This window comes from Physella acuta, unplaced genomic scaffold (genome assembly GCF_028476545.2).
Source record: "Physella acuta isolate Inbredline_101_S28 unplaced genomic scaffold, ASM2847654v3 ptg001325l, whole genome shotgun sequence".
Taxonomy (NCBI): domain Eukaryota; kingdom Metazoa; phylum Mollusca; class Gastropoda; family Physidae; genus Physella; species Physella acuta.
This window is the reverse complement of record NW_026732840.1, coordinates 266,154-280,505: the sequence shown is the minus strand read 5'-3', so window position 1 is coordinate 280,505 and position 14,352 is coordinate 266,154.

The window sequence follows — 14,352 nt, the reverse complement described above, 5'->3', positions numbered from 1 at the left end:
ATGCTACTATTACGTTTGATGTGCTCGGCTTTCCGGCACCAATTTCATATTCATTATATACAAGAGAGCTTGAATATAAATATGAAGTCTATCTCAGTTTAGATAATCCAGTAAATTCTAAGTATCAATTCACATATGTTGTAAACACTTTGCCCTACGGAATTATCAGTGTGACGATAATTAACATAACGGAAGCAGATTTCACCAACTACACTTTAGGTATCAACAACAGCATTGATTCTGAACTAAAGTTAGGCTTTGTTTTAATACAAGGTATGTAGAGTTAAATGTTGTTTTTTTAAATAATCATATACGTTTTTTTTTAAGACTATTTCATACTGTATAGTATTTTAAGCAACAAAAATGTTCAAGAAGAATACATTTAAGAAAAAACAAACATCATAATTATGTAATATGTTTATTGCTATGTTTACCGAGCATAAATTGTTATAGATAGAGAAGAAACTGCTGCTGATATCCTTCCAGCTGCTATTGGAGGAGGGTTAGCTGGCGTTTTTGTTGTTGCTGTACTAGTAATAACATTTTTTAAAGGTATGTTCATATTATATACTCCTATAAAAACCACGACAATAATTAAATAAATTGACAGCTAGTAAGTTTTTAAAAGCTGTAACCTCTTTTACAATAGCATTTTTAAAATTTACCTAACCACGTTTAGATTAAAACTGATCTCTAGATTACATTGCTAGATTTATTGCTTCTATGCATATGACATACTCATATTAATAATATTTTGAGGAATCCGCGGCGACAAAGCCAAATACTAATTCACATTACAACATCAATCAAATCCAAAGCCTGTTAAAAATCAGTCTCATGTACATGGCATTAACAAAACTCCATATATGATTCCGATTAATACGTCTTAGTGAGCTATAACAAACGAGCTGACCCGCGACGTAGCATACGCCGCTATCTAGTTGTTTTATATTCTGGTTATCAGCAATTCATAATTTGTGAATTCGACAGGTAATAAGAAGTTGGGCAGTGGAGGTGTATTTTAACATCTACAAGTGCCCTTTTTATACTTTGTAACGTTGATACAACATAGCTGGTTCATTTATAAATCAAGAGGGAGGTGGTTGTTGGAGTATTAACTGAGTAGTACCAGATGAGGCGGGGAAGTGAAATAAGTGAAAATGTTATTTTTTTAGAATGCAATGCGAGCTCCATACCTTCAAAGTGTTCAAGCGTTACTAATATTCGTTGTATATTTTATTTTAACAGGAAAATATATAAGGGATCTTAAAATCAATAATTGGTAAGCTAGCACTTATTATTTGCTTTTATGATGTATTGCATTTTTTTTTGTAGAATAAGCGTAGCTCAATATCAATGTTTTATATAGTGTTCTTCTAAAAATTCTCTAATGCGTATTTTCTTTTTTCAGTATAGGAGAAAATCAAGGTCGAGGTAGATCTTTATGTTTAAAACTCCACTTTAGCTTCTGGTGTAATCCAGTATTGATTAATAAAATAAATAGTCGTATTTCTGTATTGTTAATATACTTACATTTTGTATTTTATATTCAATGTACAATATATAGTCGTTTAAGTCCAATCATAATAAGCATGGGAGTTCAAATCTACTGGTAATGTATGCATAATATTACAAGGCATTACAAAATATAAAGGCTATTGTTTAGTGGTATATACTGTCGAAATGTGAGTTTTATTTGTCTGTTCCACAATTAGGAAGCTCTTATTTTTATATTATTGGTACAGTGTTGCAATATATCTCATAAGGACATGTAATATTTTAGTATATTGTGAAAAGAGATTTAACATCACCTAATGTCAATAGCGGTCCTTATTAATGAAATTGCAATTCTTCGCTTCACATCTTGACTTTAAACACAGATACCGATGTTGATGCAGCAACCGTAAATGCCGTCACTTCAACACTACAACCAGTGGATGATCGTGGTAGGTATTAATAGATACAGGCCTAAGCCTATCAAATGTTGTACCTTTTACATAGTTTTAATTTCCTTACCCAGGCTACGAAAATGTTGATTTGTTCCAAACGTACGACCAATTGCAGACAGAAGATCAATCGGGTTAGTTTTAAAATAAATGATTAAACCCAAATTAAATTCATTCAGTTAAAAACATAACTATACTTCCTATTCTAATCATGAAACAAAGTATTTATGACGTAATTATAGCATGTACCGCCTACTAAGTACAAACAATGGTGATTTATTTTCAAACGAAACATGTTGTTTCACAAACATTTTTTACACGTTATTGTATATTAAATGGGAAAATGTTATAAGCAGCTAAAAATGTTTTTTTTTTGCAATATTATTACACTTATCTATTGTTACTTAGAAAATACAAATACAATTATTGCATGTTTGATCAGATAAAACAAAATTCTAGTTTATACAAAATGCATTTAACAGGTAATCAAACTAACAATGAGTTATATTTTCTGCAGAAATTATTTCAAATTATCAGCAAATAAGTGTTCCAACAGTCTATGATTCACTTGATTTATTACAACTAACTCCAGGTAATCTTTAATTATTTTAAACTATAGCTTGTTATGATGTAACTAGCTTTATTAAAATACATTTTTTACAGTCAATATTTTAATAAAATTGCATTTCATAAATAAAGGAAATAGTTCATTCGTTTTAAATTTGTCGATCATTTTACAGCCCAGCAATACGAAGTGTTCACAATCACAGAAAAAGCCGTATACAACAATCTGAATAATACATGTATTTAAACGTGTAATTCATGCCTTTTAACTTCGAAAACAGTAAACCATTATCATTACACAACTAAATAGTATAAATATGTTGAAACTGCATCGATGAAAATGCTATAAAAAGAATGTGATACATCAGGTTTCTCGTACCTGCAATAAAGCCTGAATGTGTTGTTCTTTTATAAATCTTAAACATCTTCGCCATTTTACAATAAGTAAAATAATTTTCTTTTGTTGGAATTATACATTAATTAGTTAGCTAATTGGCTACTTTTTATAGTATTTAATATACTGTCAGTCGCTCAACTGACCTGTTCGTTTGAAATTTTATTTGTATTTAAAATATTGTTTACACATTTATTATGCTGGTGTGCCTAACTTGGCTTATAGAATAAACAATCACATTATTTCTGGAGGGGTCTGTTTTCAAAATATCAACACCCTTTGATATCATAAAATATAATACATTGTTTTCATTCACTGAACTGTGTTTATTTACTACTAGTAACAAACAAAATAAGTGAATTTGCCTTTTCGAAAGAAAATCGGAGCATGGTGGAGATGAAGTAGGGTTTCACCTGGTGCGGGGATCTCGGCATATGAAGAGATAGTGTGGTCGGCACTGCCCTGCCGCCTTTACTTCCCCTAACATGCGTGGACTCACAGATGTCCTACGAATTCAGGTCCTGGGATTCGAACTCGAGACATTCAGGTTGCTCTACCATCCGATCACTCGTTCTACAATACAAATAGTGATTGCTAAATGTAATTTAAGCTGTTGGAGCTGATACATAATTTTCACATTTACAAAATGACAGCATTGCCGAGATCTATGATTATAAATTAAACTGTAATGTTTGAACATGTTTTTGTACGTAGTTTTGAATGAATTCATAAAATATTTTAGCCTCATTATAAATAACTTTGTAACAACCTCTATTTGTTAAGTTGTTTAGTCACTCGTTTCTTCTAAGAACAAAAGCAAAACATTCATTTTTTTTTGAGAATATAAATATGCTCGAATAACAAACGCCTTTTAGTCCATCTAATTCTGTTAATCTTTCTTATCAATTTTTCAGCTTTCAATTTACTGCCAAAGTATATTTTCTGAAATAGCTTTATTATCGGAAATTTAAAATCCAACATCTGGCAATTTTTTGCGAGAAATATTACGCCGGCTTTGTATACATTTAAATAACATCATCTTACAAAACAAGATTACTCGTCTAAAAATACACGATTTTGGCAGTGTGGTGACAATACCCTCATAGAATGTGACTCGTGTGACTCTTCTTTACTATTCGTGTTTCACTTAAGTAAAGAATCAAATGTATACAAAGAACAACATGTGTATAATGTATTTTATTGTAATAGACATTTGATTAAAAGTACTATAAGGAATGTGCTTTTCAGATGCGAATGTATTTATGTTTACTTCATTTTGCTGTGTAGCAGGGTACGTAAACGACTATACTGCGCAGGTTTGATGGATAGTTTCGTAGGTAAATCGAAACTAAGTTTTTAAACTTAATTTTTTGAATACCAATATTCGATAAAAGACATGTTTCATTTGTTTTAGCCACCTGAACACATGCGTTATGAATAAACAAAAAGTAAACACTTTGGTGGAGAAAAAGCATTGGCTACGTATATTAAACAGTCATCATCTTTTCTTAAATTCAGTTTACACTAGCAATATTTTAATAATAATTCTACATAACGTGAAAAAACAACAGAAACAAACACAACTTACAAATGAACATTTTATTTAATTGCTAATAAAGTTGTGTTTCAAATTAGTATACATCAGTTACTAACACTTATCGCTATCTGCGACGTTGGCTCGTTGTGTCTTATACGTATTCAAACTCAAAGATAACACAGTCGTGTTAGAGTATGCCGTGCCGTTTTAACCAGGAAGTAAATTCAAACGTGTGTATGTCTACCACCGTATGTAAATACACGTTTATTAGTGCTCTGTTTAAACACATTACAACAGATTATTTACTTTATAAAACATGTTTTAAATTTTGATGACGACGACAAGAATCATTCTATGTAAGTGCTTTTTTTGTGTTCAACAGTGATTAACATTAATAATGATATTAAAATTTCACCTAGTCTTACAATAACAATTCTTACATTAGTAGTCGCCTTAATCTTGGCGAATATATCTATACCTTTACTTGCACCTATGCCTGTACCTGTACCTGTACCTGTACCTGTACAGGTACAGGTACAGGTACAGGTGCTTTCACCTGTACCTGTACCTGCACCTGCATCTGCACCTGTACCTGTACCTGTACCTGCACGTGCGACTGCACCTGTCTATGTCTATGTCTATGTCTATGTCTATGTCTATGTCTATGTCTATGTCTATGTCTATGTCTATGTCTATGTCTATGTCTATGTCTATGTCTATGTCTATGTCTATGTCTATGTCTATGTCTATGTCTATGTCTATGTCTATGTCTATGTCTATGTCTATGTCTATGTCTATGTCTATGTCTATGTCTATGTCTATGTCTATGTCTATGTCTATGTCTATGTCTATGTCTATGTCTATGTCTATGTCTATGTCTATGTCTATGTCTATGTCTATGTCTATGTCTATGTCTATGTCTATGTCTATGTCTATGTCTATGTCTATGTCTATGTCTATGTCTATGTCTATGTCTATGTCTATGTCTATGTCTATGTCTATGTCTATGTCTATGTCTATGTCTATGTCTATGTCTATGTCTATGTCTATGTCTATGTCTATGTCTATGTCTATGTCTATGTCTATGTCTATGTCTATGTCTATGTCTATGTCTATGTCTATGTCTATGTCTATGTCTATGTCTATGTCTATGTCTATGTCTATGTCTATGTCTATGTCTATGTCTACGTCTACGTCTACGTCTACGTCTACGTCTACGTCTACGTCTACGTCTACGTCTACGTCTACGTCTACGTCTACGTCTACGTCTACGTCTACGTCTACGTCTACGTCTACGTCTACGTCTACGTCTACGTCTACGTCTACGTCTACGTCTACGTCTACGTCTACGTCTATGTCTATGTCTATGTCTATGTCTATGTCTATGTCTATGTCTATGTCTATGTCTATGTCTATGTCTATGTCTATGTCTATGTCTATGTCTATGTCTATGTCTATGTCTATGTCTATGTCTATGTCTATGTCTATGTCTATGTCTATGTCTATGTCTATGTCTATGTCTATGTCTATGTCTATGTCTATGTCTATGTCTATGTCTATGTCTATGTCTATGTCTATGTCTATGTCTATGTCTATGTCTACGTCTACGTCTACGTCTACGTCTACGTCTACGTCTACGTCTACGTCTACGTCTACGTCTACGTCTACGTCTACGTCTACGTCTACGTCTACGTCTACGTCTACGTCTACGTCTACGTCTACGTCTACGTCTACGTCTACGTCTACGTCTACGTCTACGTCTACGTCTACGTCTACGTCTACGTCTACGTCTACGTCTACGTCTACGTCTACGTCTATGTCTATGTCTATGTCTATGTCTATGTCTATGTCTATGTCTATGTCTATGTCTATGTCTATGTCTATGTCTATGTCTATGTCTATGTCTATGTCTATGTCTATGTCTATGTCTATGTCTATGTCTATGTCTATGTCTACGTCTATGTCTACGTCTACGTCTACGTCTACGTCTACGTCTACGTCTACGTCTACGTCTACGTCTACGTCTACGTCTACGTCTACAAACAACACCCCACACTATAATATGGGAGGAATGTAACAGTAAACCTTACCATAGCAACAAGCAGATCTCCCCATACACCCCACATATCCGTGTCAACCTACGTCTACGTCTACGTCTACGTCTACGTCTACGTCTACGTCTACGTCTACGTCTACGTCTACGTCTACGTCTACGTCTACGTCTACGTCTACGTCTACGTCTACGTCTACGTCTATGTCTATGTCTATGTCTATGTCTATGTCTATGTCTATGTCTATGTCTATGTCTATGTCTATGTCTATGTCTATGTCTATGTCTATGTCTATGTCTATGTCTATGTCTATGTCTATGTCTATGTCTATGTCTATGTCTATGTCTATGTCTATGTCTATGTCTATGTCTATGTCTATGTCTATGTCTATGTCTATGTCTATGTCTATGTCTATGTCTATGTCTATGTCTATGTCTATGTCTATGTCTATGTCTATGTCTATGTCTATGTCTATGTCTATGTCTATGTCTATGTCTATGTCTATGTCTATGTCTATGTCTATGTCTATGTCTATGTCTATGTCTATGTCTATGTCTATGTGTATGTCTATGTCTATGTCTATGTCTATGTCTATGTCTATGTCTATGTCTATGTCTATGTCTATGTCTATGTCTATGTCTATGTCTATGTCTATGTCTATGTCTATGTCTATGTCTATGTCTATGTCTATGTCTATGTCTATGTCTATGTCTATGTCTATGTCTATGTCTATGTCTATGTCTATGTCTATGTCTATGTCTATGTCTATGTCTATGTCTATGTCTATGTCTATGTCTATGTCTATGTCTATGTCTATGTCTATGTCTATGTCTATGTCTATGTCTATGTCTATGTCTATGTCTATGTCTATGTCTATGTCTATGTCTATGTCTATGTCTATGTCTATGTCTATGTCTATGTCTATGTCTATGTCTATGTCTATGTCTATGTCTATGTCTATGTCTATGTGTAAAAATGAAACAATATTAATTTATTTTCTTATTTGTATTGCATTTTCAAATAAAAAACAATATTTATAAAGCATTTTATTTGTCTAACTACCAAGGTATCAGTAGTTAAAAACTTACGTTTGTTTGAGCAGATTATTAATATCTTAGAACTTTTTTTTTTCCTAATTTTCTAATTTTATCTAATTTTATCTTCATGATATTTGACAATCATTGTCAAGGGTGATATTTGTTTAACCAATATGTATGCTTGATCAGATATTGATGCGTTATGTATAATTGAAAATATTTAAGTTAAAAGATAAAGGATATTTAATATTTTAGTGAATACGATTTGTGAATCAAATGTGCAAAACGTTGACCAAGTATAAAGTTAGCATAATATAAAAGGCAAAAAGGTAAGGTATGCAAGGTCCACCAATAGCGTTTGCTGACTTAGCTTGCTACGATTTTGTCGACACTAAATTCAGTTAGGTATTTGCTTCCGTGTTTTAAATTGAAAAAAAATAATCAAAATGTGATTAATAATGAAGAAGAATGGATGTGTTGGCACCCTAGATAAAATAAACTAGTTTTTTGTCTCTACGCAGATCGCTTAATCTGTAATGGTTTCTGCGTATTAACGCATTGTTCGCCGTAAACGGAACAAGGGTAGTATGAATTTACACACGCTTATTTATTTCCAGCATCTCTACAATTTTTTAAATAAGCTTTAACACAGATTTAAAATGAAATGATTTGTTTTTCCCTTTTCAGAACGTCTTTGAAAAAATGCTTTACATTGACGTACAATCATCAAGACTATTACAATTGTTTTTGTTACTGATGCTATTCTCACTCTCAAGCAAGTATATATTTTAGGCCCGTTCAAGGAGAAGCAAAATATTCATATACAGCATAAATTGTGTTTTTGTTCCACTGTAGGCTTATAAGTATTGTATACATACATATATATGCTTAAATGTTCTAGTAAGTTTGAATATATATATATATATATATATATATATATATATATATATATATATATATATATATATATATATATATATATATATATATATATATATAAACATTTTTACTTTTATTTAACTCACTGTTTTATTTAACTCACTGTCTCTGTCGTTCTGTCGTCAGTCGTCAGTCTAAATGAAAACGCCCGGACAAAATTTCGGACAATTCTGACAGATTTGTTTAAACATTTGCACTTGGGTCAAGACGTGAAGACAACGTAACATGACATTAAATTTGACTTAATTGGTTGCGTGATTTATTTTTTATGAATTAATTAAAATTTTGTAGGCTGTCTCATCAAACTGTTCTGCACTATTAGACAAGCGTCATCACGTTCATTAGGTGCGCATGGTTTTTAGTCATGCAACTTTATTGTAAATTAAAACAAGTTAATTAAAAAGTCTAGTGTCAATTTTAGCGCAATTTCCTTATGTTATCTAAAAATAGCTCTGTCGTAGCGTAAATCAAGAACAGGGTTAGTAAAACCATTGTTTAGTTATTAAAACTTTTTTTATTAAATTTTTTTCAGTATTTTACATGTTTTTTTTACAATAGAGTTACATGACCAAAAACCATTGCGCGCCTAGCTACTGAACGTGATGACGCAGCCATTGAACGTGATGGCGCAGCTATTGAACGTGATGACACGTGTGGTGTGGTTGGAAAAAATGCCTACTAATTTGGTCCAAATTTTAATTAATTCCAAAAAATTTTTGTGACCGAACGAAAGGATATTTTTGAAAACTTTCTTCGGCAATATTGTTCTTAATTATGACAGGAATCGATTGGTACATGTTTCAAGTCGCTAAGTGGTCTGGTTGCCGTGATATGGGCCAAAAACTGCTTTTTTCGAGGTTTTTTGGCTTTTCAGGGAAATCCATGAAAGAAACCCGTAAGTTGCTTAACATAATTGCTTTTGGAACTAGTCATCGGTATTGCTTCGTTAAGGAGGAGATACGACTTAAAGCTCCGGACACACATCCATCCATCCATCCATTCATACATTCATACATCCAGAAATGACGGGTTAATAAACGCAATTCTCCAGAATGGAAATTGCGCCAAAAAAAAAATTAAAGTATTGAAACAGTTTATAAAAAACGTTTTCGTGAACAAACATTTATGTAATAATGCACTAAATGTAGAAAAAAATTATACACTATTATTTAAACAACTATAAAGAAAAGCACGGGGGGGGGGGGGACAACACTGTTGAAAAATATATTTTCTATTTAAATTACATTTCGTTTGGGGGGGGGTAGTACAATCTATTCAGGGGGGGGGTGCCTAAGGGCATGTATATTCTATCAGTACCTTGACGAATACTCTGAATCTCTATAAAATAGTTAGTGTAGATTGGCACATTGTCGTAGGTGGAGGGGGTAAGGGTGGTATGGGGTGGGCTGGTCAGGTGATTAACGCACAATAAATGGTAATGCCGTTGACTCGTGATGCATCTGAGTTCTGTAAGAAACATGGGACACATAAAGCTGAGTTAACTGTTTAAATGACAACAGCATACAGGGGAATAGTGTGATCAGTTTCCCTTGCCCACACCTCACTTGCGTATTTTACCCCAAAGGTGTGCCGCCAGCCTAGTTAGATTAAAATTCAGCACATAGACCTAGCCGCGTTTAGAAAAACCATGTGGTTTGGTGATAGGGGGGGGGGGGGCTGAGTTCTGATCCAGTGGAGTCAAACAAAATTAAAACCGTTGTCAGCTGATATACATCGAATCCTAAATGTGCGAAAAAGGGCGGAGGATTATGTAAAAGTTGCGAAGATGAAATCAAGGCGACAGAAGAGGCTTGTATGTCACGGGTGTTACATAGGTGATGTGCGGGATATTTGGCGGTCGGGGAAACTAATTCTACCATGTCAGTCAGTCACACTTTTGAAGATCATCCCATATCGAGAAAAACGAACTATTCAATGGTTTTGATGGTGCCTTCATTTTGAAGATTGGTTATTTTATAATAACCAATACTCACCGTTAATTATAACAAGTTATTTTATATGTTGGGCCCTGTTTCCGGATACTTTTCGTAGCCGTTGATTTCATTGTTTTTTGTTAGTGCATTAAGGACTTAAATCAAAAGTAGTCGGACTGATACGTCCGTTTTGGCATTGACCTTGTCTGTGTTAACAACCAAATACGTTGAGAGAGAGAGAGGGGGGGTAATTTTATTCCCGATAACATCTACTATTTTACAGATTGTACAGAAGTCCAGTGTGACCCAGCTGAGATAGGATCAAACCACTCCATCAGTTTTAGCAGCTCTGTTATTAGTGCTACTATAACTTGGTCTAGAGTTATTAGCCAAGCAGATATTCCCATATTTCAGTGCTACAAGAACGCATCATGTGTGGCTTTAATCGATAGGTTTACTGATTTATATATTGCACGAATGGAATATTTTAGCAGTGGTTATAAAAGTACCCTTTTAATCTACAACATCCGTCAATCCAGTGGTACAATCTTTAGATGCAACATCGACGCTCAACAATCTGTAGATGTCTGCAATCCTTTAGAGGTGTTTAGTAAGTATGATTTAATACAGATTTTCGTTTAGCTTTTGGTTGGAAACAAAATCGGTTCTATTAAAATTAAATTTTCATAATGTATAGTTTAGTCAAATGTTTTTATCGAAAAATGTTACGAAATAATTTTAAAATACAAATATTATCATCATTTGGAGGTTTGTTATTCTATAAAAATGAATAACTGAAGTTTTATTTTAAAAGATAAATTGTAATCGTTTTATAATTGTACGCTAACTTTAATATTTACTACGCTTCTTTATTTTAAAACAGTAGTAATATTTGCTTTAAAACTGTAAAGAAAATAAATACAAATTTTACAAATACCATATTATTGAATGTGAATGAAATTAACTATAATATGTTTCTTTTGATGGTAAATTAACACCAGTATACTTTTATAAAATCATAATAAAGTTGATGTTGATATAGTCAGAGAGATGATCATTCTAATTACAAAAGCTATTAGATTTTAAAATCATAGACGTTAAAAAACAATTTAGTTTTCGGTTTACCTCAAAAGTAAACGTTTGAAAAAGTTTTATACGGATATTAAAAATGTAAAAATTAGAGTACGCTTTATTATATTCTGTAAATTTGTTGTTGGTTTTTGCTGAGAGAAAAAATTTTACATATTTATTTACGTTCTTCAAACATTAAACATTCTTATAACATCATCTTATTTTTTTTTATTGTTTAGGTAAGCCAGAAGGGCTACAGTGCAATGATATATTAGAGATAAACGAGCAAAATATGATCTCGATAGTTTGTTATCTTAGCAAAGTATATCCATCAGCGGAAATGTTTTTGAATTCTTCAACTCTTGTAAGCTTACTTAATACATTCATACATTTAAATATCACTTCATGCTATAAGATGACTCCGGCTAAGTAATATCTAATGATTTTCAATAAAAAATATTTTCTGAGCAGGGTACAAAAGCAAAGTGTGTAAATGACACAAGTTCACCTTCTGTTATTGTTAGATGCCAGAGTGATATTCCAATTACAGGAATGAAAACGGGCGTAAACTTTATTGATATTCTCATTTATCCTGGTGTTACCAGGGGAGAAAATTTTGGTATCCAGAAACAACTAAACATTTCACTGTGTAAGTATATTTAATACAATTCATGGATGTTAACCACTACACACTACTCTGTGACACTAGAATATTGAGTTAGACATCTCACGCTTTAAAAAAACAAATATGAGTTCTGTCTAAAGTCAAGTGGCAATAGAACAGAATGTCATGTAACTTTTATGCTTGTCATATTTATCACATACATTACTGAAACAGTCATTGTATTAAATTAGTATTTTTGTATCAAAAGTGTAATTACTGTATTTTTTATCCAGTGTTTTTGCGGTTTGCATTTGTTGTCTCGGTTTTAATCAACTGGTTCCCATCCGTGCTATGTTTCATTATAAATAACCAATTACTTTAAGAAATGGTGAAAAAAACCACTTAAAAAATTAAACATACATTGTTAATTTATATAATTGGCTTACTATTGTAGGCATCCCTCTTCTGTGATAAACGTATATAAATAATAATAATAGTATAATTATTTTTCAAAATTCCAGCTTATCCCTCCATATCGTTTGGTTCGGACTGTCTGAATATTTTAACCACAACACAAGGCTACATCAAACAAGGAACATCAGCAAACTGTACTTGTTATGTCAAGACACAGGGGGTACCACCAGGTGGTGTCAAGTGGATCTACAGTAATTGGAGTGATGTTGGTATTGTTAGCAGTAGTGGGTCAGCTGTATTACAGGTTATGTTTTCAGGAAAAGGTAACGGATTGATTTTTAATTTATAATGTGTATATATTTATGAAATTATTTATTACATTTAAATATATACGATAATGTTTGATAGATTAATCTTCATTCTAAATTAGAATTATTAATTTAAACAATCGTAACAATAAACCTAATTCTGATTCTTCTTGGCCTACAACACTTATTATAATCTTAACCACCATGTTTTTTGTAAATATCCATTACATTAAGTTTTCAAGTCATAGATTATTAGATATATTATAACTTAATAATGTAATAAAATACCGTTTTTTATGATGGATAATATCAATGTTTTCAAAGTAGACTATGTCGTAGACAGATAGATATCTACATAAAGCTACCATACTTATTTAAATGGCTGTTACATAACAATACATTCAGAACTAAGCCGGAACTACATGTGTGTTGGGGTTTCTGTCCTTGGAACAGATTTGAACGGATCAGAATTAAGTTTTAAAAATGCATGTAAGTAATTTCATTAAGAAAATAGAAAAGAAAATCTTACTGTACGTTGCTTTTGTTTTAATACATGTGATCTAGTTTCATGATTGAAAGGTATTAAGGTATTCCTTTAGACTCCCCTTATATAATTTAAAGAAACAGATCAAAACCTTGTAATAACTTACTATTTAAGCGGATATCGTTATGTTTTCTCTTTAGATAAAATACTTCCCACTAGTTATTTTTTCTTTATTATATCACTTTCATTCAATGTGACTCAGAAGTAATGCTCAATATCATTACGTTTATTGAATATAACATAATAAAGTAACGTATAACCTAAAAATAGCATTTTATAATACACAATAACTAAATGAATACACTTATATATCAAGCATTGAACCAATTTTAATAAAAAATACGTTTTATTTAAAAATATAACACGTATGAGGCTACCGGAGTCTGCAGAAGTTTCGTTTTTCTCGCTAGTAAAACGTGTGAAATCGGTTGTTTATCCCCATGGTCTTCAGTGTTTCTTCCAGGCATTTTTCCTCCAGTTGGGGGGGGGGGGGCACATGATATTTTCGGGGGGGGGGGGCGGTCTACGTTTTCCGGGTGGGGGGGAGGCGGACACTAGTAAAGTATATGTTTACTATATACATTCCATGTCGTGGAATGACCTCCCGAAGAGATGCCTGGAAGAAACTCTGGTGGTCTTCAATTAAATTCACGCTTATGTGTTATATATAAGAGGTATTTCCTTTTTTGACTTAATAAATACATAAATAAATTACAATGGAATATATTTCAATGTTTATAATTTTAAAATATTTTTAGACGGTCCTGAACAGATGTCCTTGTTTACCAGAGACAGCACAGTTTTGTACACTAGCTGCTCACCCAACACAACAATCAACGTTATCTGTTCTGTACCAAGACAAAGTGTTGCTCCTGAGCCAATTGTAACAATAAGTGAATCAGATGGTGAAAATCTTGTAATAAATTCAAATCACAACTCTTCAGATTATGTTTACATAGCATCATATAGACCGAAATTTGATGGGGTTCTAACTTTTACGTGTGAAGCT